The 17,645-nt window shown below is 47.6% G+C and overlaps 1 protein-coding gene across 1 annotated transcript in view; it reads left to right on the forward strand.

The window, feature by feature from the left end:
• The window catches only part of LOC126108477 (growth factor receptor-bound protein 14-like), a 797,866-nt gene that overhangs the window by 304,019 nt on the left and 476,202 nt on the right, over nucleotides 1–17,645 (forward strand). The gene's annotated exons all lie outside the window — the stretch shown is intronic.

Consider the following 17,645-nt stretch of genomic DNA (forward strand, 5'->3'; position numbering starts at 1 on the left):
TTCTGCCTCGGTGCCAATGATGGTCGTATGCGTGTTTGGCGCCGTGCAGGTGAGCGCCACAATCAGGACTGCATACGACCGAGGCACACAGGGCCAACACCCGGCATCATGGTGTGGGGAGCGATCTCCTACACTGGCCGTACACCACTGGTGATCGTCGAGGGGACACTGAGTAGTGCACGGTACATCCAAACCGTCATCGAACCCATCGTTCTACCATTCCTAGACCGGCAAGGGAACTTGCTGTTCCAACAGGACAATACACGTCCGCATGTATCCCGTGCCACCCAACGTGCTCTAGAAGGTGTAAGTCAACTACCCTGGCCAGCAAGATCTCCGGATCTGTCCCCCATTGAGCATGTTTGGGACTGGATGAAGCGTCGTCTCACGCTGTCTGCACGTCCAGCACGAACGCTGGTCCAACTGAGGCGCCAGGTGGAAATGGCATGGCAAGCCGTTCCACAGGACTACATCCAGCATCTCTACGATCGTCTCCATGGGAGAATAGCAGCCTGCATTGCTGCGAAAGGTGGATATACACTGTACTAGTGCCGACATTGTGCATGCTCTGTTGCCTGTGTCTATGTGCCTGTGGTTCTGTCAGTGTGATCATGTGATGTATCTGACCCCAGGAATGTGTCAATAAAGTTTCCCCTTCCTGGGACAATGAATTCACGGTGTTCTTATTTCAATATCCAGGAGTGTATATCGCCCACATATCGGAACCAACAGGAAGGCTTCAGAGGAGCACTACTTAACGCCTGTTGCTCAAAATATTCCATAAAAACATCAGCTGCAACTGTCGAAACTGCTGAGCCCGTAGCCTCTTCATAGAATTCACCATTGTATTTAAAAATAGCTCGAACGAAGACATAATTCAATTAAGTCCCAAACATCTGGAGAAACTATCTCCCTTATGATCTCCATTGTATCTAATACTGGGACGTTAGTAAATAACAAGGTCACATCGAAGCTAACAAGAATGTCCCCTGCAGATCTCTTTTGTGTGCGTGTAATTTCTAAAAAATGTTTCGAATCTTTGACAAAAGTATTTGTTTTACCAACTATATGCTTCAGTTTACCAGATAAAAGACGTCGGCGAGTTAATCCACCCTGACGGTAGGCCTAAAAGCACCCGATTCTTTATGTACCGGGCGATCAAAAAGTCAATATAAATTTTAAAACTGAATAAATCACAGAATAATATAGATAGAGGGGTAGAAATTGACACACATGCTTGGAATGACATGGGATTTCATTAGAACCAAAAAAAATACAAACGTTCAAAAAATGTTCGACAGATGGCGCTTCATCTGATCAGAATAGCAGTAATTAGCATAACAAAGTAAGACAAAGCAAAGATGATGTCCTTTACAGGAAATGCTCAAATGTCCACCATCATTTCTCAACAATTGCTGTAGTCGAGGAATAATGTTCTGAACAGCACTGTAAAGCATGTCCGGAGTTATGGTGAGGCATTGGCGTCGGATGTTGTCTTTCAGCATCCCTAGAGATGTCGGTCGATCACGATACACTTGCGACTTCAGGTAACCCCAGAGCCAATAATCGCACGGACTGAGGTCTGGGGACCTGGGAGGCCAAGCATGACGAAAGTGGCGGCTGAGCACACGATCATCACCAAACGACGCGCGCAAGACATCTTTCACGCGTCTAGCAATATGGGGTGGAGTGCCATCCTGCATTTTGGTTCTAATAAAACCCCATGTCATTCCAAGCATGTGTGTCAATTTTTACCTCTCTATGTGCATTATTCCGTGGTTCATTAAGTTTTCAAATTTATACTGACTTTTTGATCACCCGGTATTTTGGGTAGTGCACACATTCTGGGTGAGACAGGAATTCGAGGTATTAGATTCTTTGCAATGGAGCTGTCCAGTCTGTAGTCTAATATCAGGTTTTTCACTTTCCGAAAGATTCTGTTCGTCGGATCTCTGACTTCATATAAGAATATTTCTGTATGTCCATCTTTTCAGAGATGGATGCGGGACTCGTATGTTCGACGCAGTATATCAAATGAAACACTTTACGGCCGTCTAGTTTCCATACTTATTTTATTTCAGTACCAGATTTATCGATGTATTACTGCATCTTCAGGCTTCTGACCGACGTGAAGGAAGATTCCACCTCGATGCTGGTCAAAACAGGGGCCACAGCAATTCTGGTATTACTAAATTTCTGCTTGCTGTAGCGATCAGTTCAAACATCATCTGCGGACTCGGCAGATGGTGGTTGAATATTCCTATACGTCGGTCAGGATCGTGAAGATTGTGCAGTAAATCGCCGAAACTGGTACTGAAATAATATAAGTTTGGAAAATAGACGGCTGTAAGGTGTTTCTTTCCACACGCTGTTTAAAAATATCGGTGGCACATCGTAAATGTACTGCCGGTTTTAGATCTGTATTGCATCATTATTAGATATTCTGAGGATCAAGAAACTAGCAGCTTGTCTGTCTCCCTTGGAGCAAGAACTGAAAGGAAAAGGTTGCACGTTCACGCTCGGCCATAATCACTTTCACAACTGCAATACATCCTGAGGAAGGCGTCTTACAACAGACGCCGAAACGTCGGAATTTTATAGCTGACGATCTACATCTACATCTATATCTACATCCATACTCCGCAAGCCACCTGACGGTGTGTGGCGGAGGGTACCTTGAGTACCTCTATCGGTTCTCCCTTCTACTCCAGTCTCGTATCGTTCGTGGAAAGAAGGATTGTCGGTATGCCTCTGTGTGGGCTCTAATCTCTCTGCTTTTATCCTCACGGTCTCTTCGCGAGATATACGTAGGAGGGAGCAATATACTGCTTGACTCTTCGGTGAAGGTATGTTCTCGAAACTTTGACAAAAGCCCGTACCGAGCTACTGAGCGTCTCTCCTGCAGAGTCTTCCACTGGAGTTCGTCTATCATCTCCGTAACGCTTTCGCGATTACTAAATGATCCTGTAACGAAGCGCGCTGCTCTCCGTTGGATCTTCTCTATCTCTTCTATCAACCCTATCTGGTACGGATCCCACACTGCTGAGCGGTATTCAAGCAGTGGGCGAAACCTGCGGCCTCAAACCCAGAAGAATTTTATTGATTGAGGCTGCTAGCTTGTTGATTTACAGAATCAGTACTTAGATGTACAGCCCTAAAGCCCGCAGTATATCCACAATGTGAAGCCGATATTTTTATAGGCAGTTACGTCGATATTTGTCCCCACGATATGTCGATGCTTTCTTTGATATTTCGGCATCTAGCAGTGATGGGCGTTTAAATATCGGTATATCGGATTCCTAATATTTTCGAAAACATCACCAGTGCTACCGCAGTCCAGCTGCACCCTGAAGATGTGGAGATCAACTGGGAGATGTATTCTATGTCCATCCTTTTAGCAAGAGGCCCCTGGGGCGACGGCCGTTTACTATAGTGACAAATAAATAAAAACCTACAGCCGTCCTTATGATTTTGGCTCTGAGCACTATGGGACTTAACATCTATGGTCATCAGTCCCCTAGAACTTAGATCTAATTAAACCTAACTGACCTAAGGACAGCACACAACACCCAGCCATCACGAGGCAGAGAAAATCCCTGACCCCGCCGGGAATCGAACCCGGGAACCCGGGCGTGCGAAGCGAGAACGCTACCGCACGACCACGAGATGCGGGCCCTTATGATTTTATTTTATTTTGTCGCTACCACTTTCAACGCTTCAGTGCGTCATGCTCAGGCTGTTTTTGATGCGATGCAGGTTGATATGATCTCCATGCATAAGACATCAGTTGCCAGCTTTACTGGAAACGCAAATAATGTGTCACTCCAAGTGAGTGCTGACACATTATCTGCGTATCCACTAAAGCTGGCAGCTGATGTGTTATGCATGGAGATCATATCAACCTGTATAGCATCAAAAACAGCCTGGAGATGAACCAAGGCGTTGAAACTGGTAAATAAAATCATAAAGACGGGTGTAGGTAATTTTATTTACAGTACTGGCCATTAAAATTGCTACACCACGAAGATGACGTGCTACAGACGCGAAATTTAACCAAAAGGAAGAAGATGCTGTGGTATGCAAATGATTAGCTTTTCAGAGCATTCACACAAGGTTGGCGCCGGTGGCGACACCTACAACGTGCTTATATGAGGAAAGTTTCCAACCGATTTCTCATATACAAACAGCAGTTGACCGGCTTTGCTTCGTGAAACGTTGTTGTGATGCCTCGTGTAAGGAGGAGAAATGCGTACCATCACGTTTCCCACTTTGATAAACGTCGGATTGTAGGCTACCGCGATTGGGGTTTATCGATCGCGACATTGCTGCTCCCGTTGGTAGAGATCCAATGACTGTTAGCTCAATATGGAATCGGTGGGTTCAGAAGGGTAATATGGAACGCCGTGCTGGATGCCAACGGCGTCGTATCACTAGCAATCGAGATGGCAGGCATCTCATCCGCACGGCTGTAACGAATCGTGCAGCGACGCCCTGAATCCCTCAGTCAACAGATGGGGACGTTTGCAAGACAACAACCATCTGCAGGAACAGTAAGACATTTGCAGCAGCACGGACTATCAGCTCGGAGACCGTGGCTGCATCACAGACAGGAGCGCCTGCGATGGTGTAATCGACGACGAACCTGGGTGCACGAATGGCAAAACGTCATTTATTCGGATGAATCCAGGTTCTGTTTACAGCATCACGATGGTCGCATCCGTTTTTGGCGACATCGCGGTGAACGCACATTGGAAGCGTGTATTCGTCATCGCCATAGTGGCTTATCACCCGGCGTGGTGGTATGGGTTGCCATTGGTTACACGTCTCGGTCACCTCTTGCTCGCAATGACGGCACTTGAACAGTATACGTTACTTTTCAGATGTGTTACGACCCGTGGCTCTATCCTTCATTCAATCCCTGCGAAACCCTACATTTCAGCAGGATAATGCACGACCGCATGTTGCAGGTCCTGTACGGGCCTTTCCGCATACAGAAAATATTCGAATGCTGCCCTGGCCAGCACATTCTGAAACCGTCTGGCCAATGGTGGCCGAGCAACTGGCAGATGAACTGTGGTATCGTGTTGAAGCTGCATGGGCAGCTGTACCTGTACACGCCATCCAAGGTCTGTTTGACTCAATGCACAGGCGTTTCGAGGTCGTTATTACGGCCAGAGATGGTTGTTCTGGGTACTGATTTTTGAGGATCTATGCACTGAAATTGCGTGATGATGATGATGATGTTTTGGTTTGTGGGGCGCTCAACTGCGTGGTTATCAGCGCCCGTACAATTATCCAATCTTTGCTCAGTCCAATTTCGCCACTTTGGTTGGTTGGTTCGTTTGGGGAAGGAGACCAGACAGCGTGGTCATCGGTCTCATCGGATTAGGGAAGGATTGGGAAGGAAGTCGGCCGTGCCCTTTCAGAGGAACCATCCCGGCATTTGCCTGGAGTGATTTAGGGAAATCACGGAAAACCTAAATCAGGATGGCCGGACGCGGGATTGAACCGTCGTCCTCCCGAATGCGGGTCCAGTGTCTAACCACTGCGCCACCCCGCTCGGTTTCGCCACTTTCCTGGATGAAATGATGAGGACAACACAAACACCCAGTCATCTCGAGGCAGGTGAAAATCCCTGACCCCGCCGGGAATCGAAACCGGGACCCCCTGCTCGGGAAGCGAGAACGCTACCGCGAGACCACGAGCGGCGGACGCGTGAAAATGTAATTAAATGTCAATGCTAGTATAATATGTTTGTCCAATGTATACCCGTATATCATCTGCATTTTTTCGTGGTGTGGCAATTTTAATGTCCAGTAGTGTATTTGTCTGGTAGATGTGGTCTGGATAGCTGCTGCCGTGAGGGTGCATGTGTTGGCTGTGGTGTGGGAGGAGGTGCGCTATTTAGACCGCGCGAGATTTAGAGCTGTAAACATTGGCCCTGGACCAGGGGGGCGCCACGCCGGGCGCCAAATACCTCAAGGTCTGGTCAGGTCTGGGCTGAGCTGCCGCCGTGACGCGCCAACTGGTGTTCCGGGAAACTCGACGCTGACCTGCGCCAGGGCGGCCCGAAGTGAGGCGGCCGCCCGTCGCCAGTATATATAGACGCCGCGGGGGGCGGCTGCCGTCAGCCCGGGCTGGCGTGTTTGGACAGCGGCGGTCGCCGCCAGCCGAGAAATAGCAGCTCCTCCCCTGCACGGCGACCCGCTGCGTGTCCTCTGGCTCCAGCTGGGCGACCTCTGGAAGGCGGGCTAGCCCTGCGCACCGCACTCTCCTGTCAGATGTGTCCGGACGAGGAAGGCGGAGTTGCCAGTGTAGGATAGAGATGGGTCGCACTCGTCCATTCCCGTGAACTGCTTCATTCATTTCACTCTTTGCCGTGAAGCGTTCAAATGAAGTAGTTCATTCGTGAAGTACGGAAGCCTGGCGAAGTTGCCCAGTTCGCCGCTCAGCCGCGGCTACGCTCACTTCGCCTCGCTCTTACAATAAAGCTTCGCAATACTTCATAATTTTACCAACAGATGGCCGCACTATGCAGTAACGTGGGCGCAACGTTTTACGCTCTTACAACGTCTGAGCTAACTAAAATAGAGTATGGTCGAAGGGGACAAAGGAAAGATAAACAGAGAAGCCTGTCACATATAAAGAAGGTATTACGTTTAATCTTGCTCGACATTTTCTCATGAAGCGCCAAAAGAAAGGCTTCATCTGCCAAGTGAAACATTATTTGTTGTATTCATGGACTGAAAACTAGGGCTACCAACGAAATGCAGTCCAATTTTATGTTCCTTTTAAAATTTAATCCAAAATGGAATGAGTATGTTTACCACTGTCACAAAGTCTATATACCTACGTTACGTAATGATTCAGAAGTTTTCCTGTATATTTTATTTTTGTTGAGAATAATAACCCTCTAAATTCAAAACGTAAACCGTCACCTGTAGTCATTGGTACGATTTCAGGTAAAATCCCTCATTATTTTATTCAGAAAGCAGTTTTTGTTTCTGTTCACGCTTATCTACATCTACATTTATACTCCGCAAGCCACCCAACGGTGTGTGGCGGAGGACACTTTACGTGCCACTGTCATTATCTCCCTTTCCTGTTCCAGTCGCGTATGGTTCGCGGGAAGAACGACTGTCTGAAAGCCTCTGTGCGCGCTCTAATCTCTCTAATTTTACATTCGTGATCTCCTCGGGAGGTATAAGTAGGGGGAAGCAATATATTCGATACCTCTTCCAGAAACGCACCCTCTCGAAACCTGGCGAGCAAGCTACACCGCGATGCAGAGCGCCTCTCTTGCAGAGTCTGCCACTCGAGTTTGTTAAACATCTCCGTAACGCTATCACGGTTACCAAATAACCCTGTGACGAAACGCGCCGCTCTTCTTTGGATCTTCTCTATCTCCTCCGTCAACCCGATCTGGTACGGATCCCACACTGATGCGCAATACTCAAGTATAGGTCGAACGAGTGTTTTGTAAGCCACCTCCTTTGTTGATGGACTACATTTTCTAAGGACTCTCCCAATGAATCTCAACCTGGTACCCGCCTTACCAACAATTAATTTTATATGATCATTCCACTTCAAATCGTTCCGTACGCATACTCCCAGATATTTTACAGAAGTACCTACTATCAGTGTTTGTTCCGCTATCATATAATCATACAATAAAGGATCCTTCTTTCTATGTATTCGCAATACATTACATTTGTCTATGTTAAGGGTCAGTTGCCACTCCCTGCACCAAGTGCCTATCCGCTGCAGATCTTCCTGCATTTTGCTACAATTTTCTAATGCTGCAACTTCTCTGTATACTACAGCATCATCCGCGAAAAGCCGCATGGAACTTCCGACACTATCTACTAGGTCATTTATATATATTGTGAAAAGCAATGGTCCCATAACACTCCCCTGTGGCACGCCAGAGGTTACTTTAATGTCTGTAGACGTCTCTCCGTTGATAACAACATGCTGTGTTCTGTTTGCTAAAAACTCTTCAATCCAGCCACACAGCTGGTCTGATATTCCGTAGGCTCTCACTTTGTTTACCAGGCGACAGTGCGGAACTGTATCGAACGCCTTCCGGAAGTCAAGAAAAATAGCATCTACCTGGGAGCCCGTATCTAATATTTTCTGGGTCTCATGAACAAATAAAGCGAGTTGGGTTTCACACGATCGCTGTTTCCGGAATCCATGTTGATTCCTACATAGTAGATTCTGAGTTTCCAAAAACGACATGATACTCGAGCAAAGAACATGTTCTAAAATTCTACAACAGATCGACGTCAGAGATATAGGTCTATAGTTTTGTGCATCTGCTCGACGACCCTTCTTGAAGACTGGGACTACCATTATACAATGGCTAGCAACTCACGATCGCCTAAAAGTAGTGAAATTTGGGGTTTCTTCGCCGGTTTAGGTAATGAGAAAGCAAAGTGCAACTGTTACTCTAAGTGTATTTCACCGCGCGATTCGTCGACAGGCAGTAGAGGGAGGACTGAAGTGAAGGGAGAATGAGTGACGTAGCGCCGATGTAGTGGGAGAGGGAGAGGGGAAGACAGTGAGTGAACTAGACAAAAGTGTGGAGGGTGCTATCTGTGAAGAGTTTGAAGTGGCAGTTCATTGAAATTGAGTGGTCAGTTCACACTTCACTGGAGTGAAGCGTTCATTTGAACGACTCACTCACGAGCTCCCCATCACTAGTGTAGGAGGAGGCAGGGGTTGCGGGTGTTGTGTTGTCAGTGGAGGAGGAACGGCTGAGTGACTTCCGACACGGACTAGTCATTGGACATCGTCTGAGCAAGAAATCCATCATGGACGGTACAACATGGATTCCGGAAACAGCTATCTACATCTACATCTATACTCTGCAAACCACCCAACGGTGTGTGGCGGAGGGCACTTAACTCCAGTCGCGTATGGTTCGCGGGAAGAACGACTGCCGGAAAGCCTCCGTGCGCGCTCGAATCTCTCTAACTTTACATTCGTGATCTCCTCGGGAGGTATAAGTAGGAGGAAGCAGTATATTCGATACCTCATCCAGAAACGCACCCTCTCGAAACCTGGACAGCAAGCTACACGGCGATGCAGAGCGCCTCTCTTGCAGAGTCTGCCACTCGAGTTTGCTAAACATCTCCGTAACGCTATCACGCTTACCAAATAACCCTGTGACGAAACGCGCCGCTCTTCTTTGGATCTTCTCTATCTCCTCTGTCAACCCGACCTGGTACGGATCCCAGACTGATGAGCAATACTGAAGTATAGGTCGAATGAGTGTTTTGTAAGCCACCTCCTTTGTTCATGGACTACATTTTCTAAGGACTGAAATTTCTATACAAAGTTTAAGATTGTTACTGACTTGGCAGAATGGCTGAGAGCCACGCCTGCTCAACTTGAATAATTATCCGTTAGAATGTTGCTAGGTACGGTCGAGGTTGTCGCGTGTGAAATGCAGTGAAGTGTACTGTTGTGGAGGGTATATGGGACTCGCAAGAGCTGTAGCGCACAATACCGTAAGCTGCGACGACTGACGTCTGCGCCGCTTGCTGCAGACAAATAAGATAACTCCCGTTCTGTCTGGATTGACCTTCGCCAATCAAACTCTCCCTACGCCTTGATGAAGTCAAGGACTCCTATTCGCCCCTAGTCTAACTATTGGTGTGGTACACCGGTCAGATAACCAGTCCACTGCGATGCCACTCAAAAATTCGCTCGCAGGCGTTTAACTATAGCTCTGTCCGTTCACACCGCGCAATAAGTGTGGCGGCCAACACAGTGAACAACGCTCAATCGCAAGGACTCAATATAGAGTCGCACTCCGATTCGCTCTCGACAGAGGTGCTCTCCCAGTGAAGTACTGAGGAGAGACTTGTTCCTCGCTCTTTGTGTACAGATTCGAGCACACACACTTTCGTTACGTGTTCTCGCTCCAAGAGTGACAACGGAACGGCCCCTCTCCACGCCAGACGTGAAGGGGTATATCTTTCGGTCTCAATGCTCAATCGCAAGGACTCAATATAGAGTCGCACTCCGATTCGCTCTCGACAGAGGTGCTCTCCCAGTGAAGTACTGAGGAGAGTCTTGTTCCTCGCTCTTTGTGTACAGATACAAGCGCGCACACTTTCGTTACGTGTTCTCGCTCCAAGAGTGACAACGGAATGGCCCCTCTCCACGCCAGACGTGAAGGGGTATATCTTTCGGTCTCTTCCATTACTCCTTAAGCTCAAGGCATCAGCATTGCTCTTCTAAAGTGGGAGAATGAGGTTTCGTTTAAGACGACCAATCCGGAAATTATATATGACGGTAATATCTGTTCCCGAAAGAGCAGTTACCGTGAATGACCGTGCAGCTTTGCTAGAAATGAAATGATAATTAAATGGACACCGTAGCTACGAACAGGCGTCGATGTACTTCATCGGGGACATGTTGAAAATGTGTGCCCTGACTGGGACACGAACCCGGGATCTCCTGCTTACATGGCAGACGCTCTATCCATCTGAGCCAATGCGGGCACAGAGGATAGTGCGTCTGCAGGGACTTATCCCTTGCACGCTCCCCGTGAGAACGCACACGCTATGCCCGAACTCGTACGGGACTTGGTAGATTAATCTGCCACGAGTAATGAGTATGATGGGCAAACATCTATTAGGCCCACTACGAACGTAGTGGTATGGACATGTTGGGAATGTGGATCTCACGGGGAGCGTGCAAGGGATAAGTCCCTGCAGACGCACTATCCTCTGTGCCAGCGGTGGCTCAGATGGATAGGGCGTCTGCCATGTAAGCAGGAGATCCCGGGTTCGAGTCCCGGTCGGGGCAGACATTTTCGACATGTCCCCAATGAAGTACATCAACGCCTGTTTGCAGCTAGGGTGACCATTTAATTATCAATCCGGAAATCTGTAGCATCGGCGTTTGGCGTTTGCTGTCTCCCTGTGAAAACCTCTGAAACTGCGTGCTATGTTTGTAAAGAATGCGTAGGCTCGGCCCTCCCACACAATGTAGCGGAATTTGGTTTTAAGCCGAACAGGGGGTCGTTCTTCTTTTCACTCGGGCAAATGCTGTCTGCTCTACGGGCGGTCACCTCGGCATTTGACGTTGACTTGTCCTCTGAAGGGACCGGCCTCTTGGCATGTGGTTTGCTCTCCCGAACTAAAAGCTTTTGTAACAGTCGTGTCTTGCATGTGTGTTTGTGTACGCCGGCCTCGAGTATTTCAATCTCGGTGCGCACTTGCGATTTATTAGTTATTTCCATATCGTGTACATGAATTCATACAACATTGACTTTATCTTATCGAGTTTGGGTTCGAATGAAGCGTCTTGATGTGCGGAACATGATTGTGAGGGCGGAACATTGTAAGCAGTGAAGGTCAGGAGACCACAACGGCCCGCATCTCGTGGTCGTGCGGTAGCGTTCTCGCTTCCCACGCCCGGGTTCCCGGGTTCGATTCCCGGCGGGATCAGGGATTTTCTCTGCCTCGTGATGGCTGGGTGTTGTGTGATGTCCTTAGGTTAGTTAGGTTTAAGTAGTTCTAAGTTCTAGGGGACTGATGACCATAGATGTTAAGTCCCATAGTGCTCAGAGCCATTTGAGCCAAGACCACAACGTCTTACAGATGAAAGTTCAACTAAATACTTAGGGATTACAATTGCAAATAACATAAATTGGGACGATCATATAGATAGTCTTGTCGGTAGAGCAAACCAAAGACTGCGATTCAGTGACAGAAGACTTAGAAGGTGTAACAGGTCCAATAAAGAGACTGCTTACACCACACTTGTCCGCCCCATTCTGGAGCACTACTGTGCAGTGTGGGATCTGCATCAGCTGGGACTGACGGATATGAATACTCACGTGAATAACTAGGTATTCTGTTGTCCTCTTCATTATTTCATCATCATGGACACGCAAGTCGCTGTATGTAATGTCAGCTGAAATAATTGCAAGTCGGCGGGCGAACGTGCCCGGTTGGGGACTCGATGGCATCAACGCCAAACGATTTCGTTTTCTCCCGCTGTGAATGATATTCGGCGGCACTCTTTCACACACCGCCTTGTAACTCGGTAACAGAGTCCCTGGCAAATTTGGAATGGACGCTACAATAGAGGATGGTCCATTGATTGTGACCCAGCCAAATATCTCACGAAATGAGCATCAAACGAAAAAACTACAAAGAACGAAACTTGTCTAGCTTGAAGGGCGAAACCAGATGGCGCTATGGTTGGCCCGCTAAATGGCACTGCCATAGGTCAAACGGATATCAACTGCGTTTTTGTAAATAGGAACCACCATTTTTATTACATATTCGTGTAGTACGTAAAGAAATATGAATGTTTTAGTTGGACCATTTTGTTGGCTTTGTGATAGATGGCGCTGTAATAGTCACAAACGTATTCCTACGTGGTTGTTGTCGATGTGGTCTTCAGTCCTGAGACTGGTTTGATGCAGCTCTCCATGCTAATCTATCCTGTGCAAGCTTCTTCATCTCCCAGTACCTACTGCAACCTACATCCTTCTGAATCTGCTTAGTGTATTCATCTCTTGGTCTCCCCCTACGATTTTTACCCTCCACGCTGCCCTCCAATACTAAATTGGTGATCCCTTGATGCCTCAGAACGTGTCCTACCAACCGATCCCTTCTTCTGGTCAAGTTGTGCCACAAACTTCTCTTCTCCCCAATCCTATTCAATACTTCCTCATTAGTTATGTGATCTACCCATCTAATCTTCAGCATTCTTCTGTAGCACCACATTTCGAAAGCTTCTATTCTCTTCTTGTCCAAACTATTTACCGTCCATGTTTCACTTCCATACATGGCTACACTCCATACAAATACTTTCAGAAATGACTTCCTGACTCTTAAATCTATACTCGATGTAAACAAATTTCTCTTCTTCAGAAACGCTTTTCCTTGCCATTGCCAGTCTACATTTTATATCCTCTCTCCTTCGACCATCATCAGTTATTTTGCTCCCCAAATAGCAAAACTCCTTTACTACTTTAAGTGTCTCATTTCCTAATCTAATTCCCTCAGCATCACCCGACTACGTGGTGTCACGTAACATTCCGCCAGTGCGGAGGGTATTTGCTGCGTGATACATTGCCCGTCTTAAAATGGACCGTTTACCAATTGCGGGAAAGGTTGATATCGTGTTGATGTATCGCTATTGTGATCAAAATGCCCAACGGGCGTGTGCTGTGTATGCTGCTCGGTATCCTAGACGACATCATCCAAGTGTACGGACCGTTCGCCGGATAGTTACGTTATTTAAGGAAACAGGGAGCGTTCAGCCACATGTGAAACGTTATCCACGACCTGCAACAAATGATGATGCCCAAGCAGGTGTTTTAGCTGCAGTGCCGGCTAATCCGCACATCAGTAGCGGACAAATTGCGCGAGAATTGGGAATCTCAAAAACGTCTGTGTTGAGAATGCTACATCAACATCGATTGCACCCGTACCATATTTCTGTGCACCAGGAATTGCATGGCGACGAGTTTGAACGTCGTGTACAGTTCTGCTACTGGTCACAAGAGAAATTGCGGGACGATCACAGATGTTTTGCACGCGTTCTATTTAGCGACGAAGCGTCATTCACCAACAGCGGTAACGTAAAGCGGCATAATATGCACTGTTGGGCAACGGAAAATCCGCGATGGCTGCGACGAGTGGAATATCAGCGACATTGGCGGGTTAATGTATGTTGATTGTGGAAGGAAGGATAATTGGCCCCCACTTTATCGATGGCAATCTAAATGGTGCAATGTACGCTGATTTCCTATATAATGTTCTGCCGATGTACTACAAGATGTTTTACTGCTCACAGAATGGCGATATACTTGCAACATGATGTATGTCCGTCTCATGCTTCGAGTGCGGTTAAAGCGGCATTGAATAGCATATTTCATGACAGGTGGATTGGTCGTCGAAGCACCATACCGCGGCCCGCACGTTCACCGGATCTGACGTCGCCGGATTTCTTTCTGTGGCGAAAGTTGAAGGATATTTGCCATCGTGATCCACCGACAACGCCTGACAACATGCGTCAGCGCATTGTCAATGCATGTGCGAAGATTACGGAAGGCGAACTACTCGATGTTGAGAGGAATGTCGTTACACGTATTGCCAAATGCATTTAGGTTGACGGACATCATTCTGGGCATTTATTGCATTAATGTGGTATGTACAGGTAATCACGCTGTAACAGCATGCGTTCTCAGAAATGATAAGTTCACAAAGGTACATGTATCACATTGGAACAACCGAAATGAAATGTTGAAACATACCTACGTTCTGTGTTTTAATTTAAAGGACCTGCCTGTTGCCAACTGTTCGTCTAAAATTGTGAGCCATATGTTTGTGACTTTTACATCGCCATCTATCAGGAAGCGAAAACAGTGGTCCAACTAAAACATTCATATTTCTTTACGCACTACACGAATATGTAATAAGAATGGGGGTTCCTATTTTAAAGAAACGCAGCTGATATCCGTTTGACCTATGGCAGTGCAATCTAGCTGGTCAACCATAGCGCCATCTGGCTTCCCCCTTCAAGCTAGACAAGTTTCGTTCTTTGTAGTTCTTTCGTTTGACGCTTATTTCGTGAGATATTTGGCCCAGTCACGATCAATGGGCCACACTGTAGACATCTACATCTACATACATACTCCGCAATCTACCATACGGTGCGTGGCGGGGGGTACTTCATACCACAACTAGCATCTTCTCTCCCTGCCCCACTCCCAAACAGAACGAGGGAAAAATGACTGCCTATATGCCTCTGTACGAGCCCTAATCTTATCTTATCGTAACTTTGTGGTCTTTCCGTGAAACATAAGTTGGCTGCAGTAAAATTGTACTGCAGTCAGCCTCAAATGCTGGTTCTCTAAATTTCCTTAGTAGCGATTCACGAAAAGAACGCCTCCTTTCCTCTAAGAGACTCCCACCCGAGGTCCTGAAGCATTTCCGTAACACTCGCGTGATGATCAGACCTACCAGTAACGAATCTAGCAGCCCGCCTCTGAATTGCTTCTATGTCCTCCCTCAATTCGACCTGATAGGAATCCCAAACGCTCGAGCAGTACTCAAGAATAGGTCGTATTAGTGTTTTATAAGCGGTCTTCTTTACAGATCAACCACATCTTCCCAAAATTCTACCAATGAACCGAAGACGACTATCCGCCTTCCCCACAACTGCCATTACACGCTTGTCCCACTTCATATCGCTCTGCAATGTTACGCCCAAATATTTAATCGACGTAACTGTGTCAAGCGCTACACTACTAATGGAGTATTCAAACATTATTCCATTGCATTAATTTACATTTATCTATATTTAGAGTTAGCTGCCATTCTTTACACCAGTCACAAATCCTGTCCATGTCATATTGTATCCTGCTACAGTCACTCAACGACGACACCTTCCCGTACACCACAGCATCATCAGCAAACAGCCGCACATTGCTATCCACCCTATCCCAAAGATCATAAAGATCATAAAAGATAGAAAACAACAGCGGACCTACCACACTTCCCTGGGGCACTCCAGATGATACCCTCACCTCCGATGAACACTCACCATCACAGAGAACTTTTAAAAAAAGTAATATATATATATATATATATATATATATATATATATATATATATATATATATAGTAGAGCTCAGAAGGTGGCGTGTGCATCAATATAAAGCTGCCCCCAACCCGCTGAGCGGTTACTGGACAGATGGGTATTAGAACGCCTGCTGGCGCCATTAATAACGGCGCCAGCAGCAGGGATAGCACCTTGTAAGGGAGAGCGGCGCGGGGCTTGCCTGGCCTGGACTGGCGCCAGTGGGTGCCGCGGCAGCTGCCGCCAGCGTCGTGGGCCAACGGCGGCCGCGTTGAGCTAGGTCCCGCCCCGTCTAAACAGCTGCGTCCGTGCTGGCGCCAGCATAGCAGCTGGGGTGTCGCCAGACAGCTGTCGGGCCAGCCTCTTCCACGGCATTCCTCCACGCAAACGCCCCACAACCCCACGCTCCGCCTGTTCTACCTCAGACATCATTATTTCACAATATATATAAATGACCAAGTAGATAGTGTCGGGAATTGCATGCGGCTTTTCGCGGATGATGCTGTAGAATACAGAGTACTTGCAGCATTAGAAACTTGCAGCGAAATGCAGGAAGATCTGCAGCGGATAGGCACTTGGTGCAGGGAGTGACAACTGACTCTTAACATAAACAAATGTAATGTATTGCGAATACATAGGAAGAAGGATCCCTTATTGTACGATTATATGATAGCAGAACAAACACTGGTAACAATTACTTCTGTAAAATATCGGGGAGTATGCGTGCGGATCGATTTGAACTGGAATGATCGTATAAAATTAATTGTCGGTAAGGCGGGTGCCAGGTTGAGATTCATTGGGGAAGTCCTTAGAAAATGTAGTCCATCAACAAAGGAGGTGGCTTACAAAGCACTCGTTCGACCTATACTTGAGTATTGCGCATCAGTGTGGGATCCGTACCAGATCGGGTTGACGGAGGAGATAGAGAAGATCCAAAGAAGAGTGGCGCGTTTCGTCACAGGGTTATTTGGTAAGCGTGATAGCGTTACGGAGATGTTCAGCAAACTCGAGTGGCAGACTATGCAAGAGAGGCGCTCTGCATCGCGGTGTAGCTTCCTCGCCAGGTTTCGAGAGGGTGCGTTTCTGGATGAGGTATCGAATATATTGCTTCCCCCTACTTATACCTCCCGAGGAGATCACGAATGTAAAATGAGTGATTCGAGCGCGCACGGAGGCTTTCCGGCAGTCGTTCTTCCCGCGAACCGTACGCCACTGGAACAGGAAAAGGAGGTAATGACAGTGGCACGTAAAGTGCCCTCCGCCACGCACCGTTGGGTGGCTTGCGGAATATAAATGTAGATGTGGATTTGTTGTAACAACGTAGGTTTCCGCGGCCGGTGTCATAGTGACTAAAATACTTCTGGGCATAATGCCGCGTCATTGCTAAAAACTAATAACTATAATAAACTAAAACCCACGTTTCGGCCGAATTGCAACGGGCTTCCTCAGGGCACGACTGGTTTTGCATGGGGATAGCTGCTTCTACACTACTGGTCGTTAAAATTGCTACACCAACAATAAATGCATGTGATAAACGGGTATTCATTGGACAAATATACACTCCTGGAAATGGAAAAAAGAACACATTGACACCGGTGTGTCAGACCCACCATACTTGCTCCGGACACTGCGAGAGGGTTGTACAAGCAATGATCACACGCACGGCACTGCGGACACACCAGGAACGGCGGTGTTGGCCGTCGAATGGCGCTAGCTGCGCAGCATTTGTGCACCGCCGCCGTCAGTGTCAGCCAGTTTGCCGTGGCATACGGAGCTCCATCGCAGTCTATAACACTGGTATCATGCCGCGACAGCGTGGACGTGAACCGTATGTGCAGTTGACGGCCTTTTAGCGAGGGCGTATAGTGGGCATGCGGGAGGCCTGGTGGACGTACCGCCGAATTGCTCAACACGTGGGGCGTGAGGTCTCCACAGTACATCGATGTTGTCGCCAGTGGTCGGCGGAAGGTGCACGTGCCCGTCGACCTGGGACCGGACCGCAGCGACGCACGCATGCACGCCAAGAC

This window comes from Schistocerca cancellata, chromosome 11 (assembly GCF_023864275.1).
Source record: "Schistocerca cancellata isolate TAMUIC-IGC-003103 chromosome 11, iqSchCanc2.1, whole genome shotgun sequence".
Lineage (NCBI taxonomy): Eukaryota > Metazoa > Arthropoda > Insecta > Orthoptera > Acrididae > Schistocerca > Schistocerca cancellata.